Raw genomic sequence first — 4459 nt, 5'->3', positions numbered from 1 at the left:
CGCGGCCAATAGCGGCCGAGCAGGGGCGGGGCTCTGAGGGGAGGGGGCAGGAAGCAGCCGGAGGGCGGAAGGGGCGGAGGTCACGGGATCAGCCAATGGGCGCGCAGGGCGAGGCTGAGGCTCGCCAATCCGGAGCGGCGCGGGGGGGGGCTCAGGAGCGGGCTGTGGACACACGTGCGTGTGTCGCGATGCGGGTGAGACGTGCGGAGCTACATTAGCGCTGGTTCACTGAAATCATAGGAAAACATGCGTTTGGGAGGTCCCTTTTTTAAACCGAAAATTAAGGATTATTGTTACTTTTTTTAACTCGGAGACAGCCGGGTCCCCGCTTCCTGCTGCGGCTCCGCGGGGCCACAGCCCCAGGACGCTGCTGCACGGCGGTAACGCGCCCCGGGCCCTGCCCCTTCCTGCCCGGGCGCGGTATTATCCCCCGGCGACCCCCGCCGGCGGAGAGCCCTGCCCTGCCTCCAGCTCCGTCTAATCCCCACGCGGCGGGACGGGGACTGGTCGTTCCTAGCTTTGCTCTGGGTTTATAAAGCACCGGCACGGGGAGGCTCACCCCCAAACCGGCCGAGGGACGCGGCCTGCCCGCTAACCCCGGGCCGAGGGACGCGGCCCGCCCGCTAACCCCGGCCCTTCACCTTCCCAGAGCTGCTGGGTCAAGAAGCAGAAACTCACGGCGCGCCCAGCGCCTCGCCGTGTCACCCGCTGTCGCGACAGGTTCACGCCGGGAGAGACGGGCAGCCTCGTGTCGCTCTCTTACTTGCAGGCGAACTCTGATTGTTGTCCACGTTCTGACATTGTGCAATAAAACAATCCCGCGCATTTATATTTTAACAGTGTTAAGGAAGGGTACCGGTCCAGTGGGCCCCTCCCGCTCTTCCAAGGCGTCTCTGTTGGATACTAAGAGACCACCTGATATTTCCGACAACGCAGATTGCCCCGGTATTTTAGTGCAACCTTCTCTTCTCCCCCCGGCCTTCAGTGAGGTGCGACAGGCTGGTGCCTTCTGGTGCGACGCACGCTCTGCTTGTGATCTGAGCAGGCGTCCAGGGACGCTCCTGGGGCAGAAAGCCCTGCAGAAAAAGTTCCAGTATATTATTGTTTACAAAGCAGAAAGGTTTGTATCAGGCTGGAAGTGCACTGATTGCAGGCAAACACAGGATTAGCTGTTCTAGCGTGAAAATGGCATCCAACCGCCTCCTATAGATCTTGGGCCCAGGCAAATGTCTGCCTACCCAGACGAGCAGCAAAACCACGCGAGTCCCAGGCTTCAGTTGCTTGCATGGAGCAGTAATTGATGCCTAGCACAGAGCAATGATGAGTTTCATCCTGATTTACTACTTTTGTCAGGGAAAAAAAAAATAAAGGGTGGGGGGAAATCACTTCCAAAAACTTCTGCTTTGACAGAGAGAGCTCATTATGGTCAAGTGAATTTGGCTGCAGTTTGTGAGCAGCAGCGGCAGGGGGTGGAGGGCTCTGCAGAATTTGCACATCTTGCTTCTCAAATGCTTCCTATGGGCCTTTATTCTTATCCACACGCTGCAGAGTGATAAATGGGGCCAACTCGGCAAGAATCTGAATTTTCAGTAATTCAACAGCTCTGCATAATACCACCTTCCCTCGTGCCCTGGGATTTATCTCCCCTCCTGCTACACACTCCATCCATCTAGTGCCCACTACACTGCGCAGAGCCCAAACGGCTTTCCTTCTGGGACTCCAGAGCGGCCCCACAATCCAGGCGGGTGGGACAGTGGATCATGGCATGGTCTGCCATACCCAGGAGAGCCGGGATGGTGCAACGGCTGTCTGTGCTGTCGACTGGTTCTCTTTCTTTGCTAGCTGGGAGCGGCCAGCCAAGCTGGCCCAGCCCATCTGGGTGACCATCACCCCTGCTATGCAGTTGCCACAGCCTCTGCCCTTGGCAGGTGCTCAGAAGACTTCAGCCCCATGCAGAAGGGGAGTCTCCCAGATTGCTTTCATCCTGCTTTGGTCATGCAAACCCCACTGCAGCGAATACAGAGGCCAGATCAAACCTGGATCTGCTCTGCTATCCCCAGTTGCACCACATGCCAGTCGCTCACGTCCTGGACCCACCGGGTCTGCCCCTGCACCCGTCACCATCTCCGACTCCTGCAGTGCTGATCTTCATCCAGCACTGGCAACATCCCGCTCAGGACTCAGAGGAGAGGTCCATCCTCCTGAGATCAGCATCCTCTGTGCAAGCAGGGCCAGAAGCCTCCTCAGCTGTGCAGAAACAGAACATGGCAATGTCCCCTGATGTACCTGGGAAGAGGAAACCCTGCAATGTGCCAGAGGTGAAGGGCAGGGAAGCCAGACATCAACCATTCCCTGCAGAAACAGCCCTGCCTGAGCTCCCAGGCACTAACTATTCTTCATCCCTTAAATGTGAAAACACACCATGCTCCCTGCACCCTGCATGCCAGCATCACGCATGTAGAGGAGAGTCAGCCCTCCGGAGAGCTTCGTTTGCTGTCAGCAGCAAAATATGTGCCGAGATCAGAGCACTGGGCATGGGGTTGGTGCCACACGTATTGTGAAGAGAAACTGGCCAGCACCAGACCTAGTTTTTCTTTTCTTTTTTTGCAAAAATATTTATTTCTGTATATATAAAGATCTAGCTACTGATATCGATCGATCGATAGGGAAAGGGATAGGGATAAAACTCCATCTCCACCACTCTGCCAAGTGGCTCCTGTGGTTCACTTGGCAGCTCAAAGCACGCTAAAAACCTGTTACACAGTTCACACCGCATATCTGTGCACCCATCTCCATACCCGTACCCTTATCTGCTGCCTTCCTCAGAGGACCTGCTCCTGAAAAGGTCTATGCAAGACCCCTCTCCACCAAATGAGGTCTGCCATTTCTTTCCTGTCATCCTCTTCTGTCTTCCTCTAGTACCACCAGTCCATTTCACCTAGTCCCATTTTAACGGGGTCCGTGTGCCAGCACCAGACCTGGTGAGAACAAAGCTTTTGTCACACATGATCCCAAGGCGAGGCGCTCCTGGCCGGGGGAGCTGACGTGACTGCCCATCCTGCAAAGACAGGCGACAGCATCCAGCTACAGATGCTTCTCATGGTGCCCCAAAGCTTCCCAAGAACAAAACACCAGCCCTGGAGCTCAGGTTTGGGATGCGCAACGCTGCTGCAACGCCTGTTCTCAGAGCAAACCCCACAGGCACCAAGCCCCCGTTACAGTAGGCTAATCTCAGCCCAGCTGTGGGGAAAGCAGCAGTCGTTTGCAGGAGAAACCCGTGCTGGCTTTGCGTGGTCTCAGCAGAAGACGGGGGTCCTGCAGGAGGGCCCCTGCTGCCTGCCTCTTCCAGGGACCCATCTCGGGGAAGGCAGATCTCTTTCTGCTGAGATAGTAGCCAAGCCCCCAGATTCACAAGACTGCTCCTTTCCCTTGCAAGACTTCCCCTGGGTGCTGGATAGTGTGGCCCATGCTGGGTTTCCCCTGCTTTTTAGCTCCCCTGACATACACTACCACCCCAGTTTTCCTAAAAGCCTCCAGCCAGGATTCCTCAACTGCCCGGTCCAGTGCTTAGCCCCCGGCTGGAAGAAAACTTTCCCCAGCATCTGCTCCAGGTCTCCCCCGCTGCACGTGAAAGGGCAAGGAGCCATCTGCTTCAGCTGGGCAAGAGGAAGGCTGCGTGATTTCAGTGCCTGGACCTTACAACCGACACTGACAAAGGGTGGCAAGAGAAACTGAAGCACAGCGATGGAGGAGCACTGGCTGAGATCTGACCACAGGGCAACAACAGAGCCGGGAATACACCCCCAGGTCCTCCAAGCCCCACTTCGATGTCTGTCACTGGGGCACACTGCCCACCAGTTTGGAAAGGGGGTCTCCTGGGAGAGATGCAGGAGGAGCCGGCTCTGTTGCAAGGACAGCTGAGCCCTTGGCCCGGGCCAGACATCAGCACTAACATCGCCCTCCGCCGGACCTGAGCCCATCAGCTCTGATCACCCGCTTGCCCGTTAAGCACAAAGCCAAGTCGCATCCTTCCTTCCCGGGATGCTGCAGCTGCGGAGATGTGCTAAGGCTGCTCTCTGCTGACCCAAGAGCGGCACTGCTGCCAGCAGACCAGTTGCTCACCCTCTCTAAGACCTGTACCACACGCTCCTTTCTCCCCAAATACACAGGCACGCATAAATAGTCCCAGATCTACATTGCTCTAAGGAGAAAATCCAGCCTTTATCTTGGGACATGCACTGCACTGTAGACCCAATCCACAGTGCCTTCTGCTTGCTGCTTATTCTCCTGCTTATTGCATTGCACATCAAAGTATCATATGCCAAATACCTCTCAAACCTGCAGGCCCTGCCTGGTCTCTTTGCTCGTCTTTGCTTGAAGATTTGTAACCACAAAACGTCTGTGGGTGTGCATCTAGTGCGGAGGCTGCGGGGGCGGGGACGCTGTGCCTTGGAGAATG

The sequence above is a fragment of the Crocodylus siamensis genome, chromosome 14, assembly GCF_052110815.1.
Source record: "Crocodylus siamensis isolate JL-2025a chromosome 14, ASM5211081v1, whole genome shotgun sequence".
NCBI classification, from domain to species: Eukaryota; Metazoa; Chordata; order Crocodylia; family Crocodylidae; genus Crocodylus; species Crocodylus siamensis.
This window is presented reverse-complemented; position numbering follows the sequence as displayed.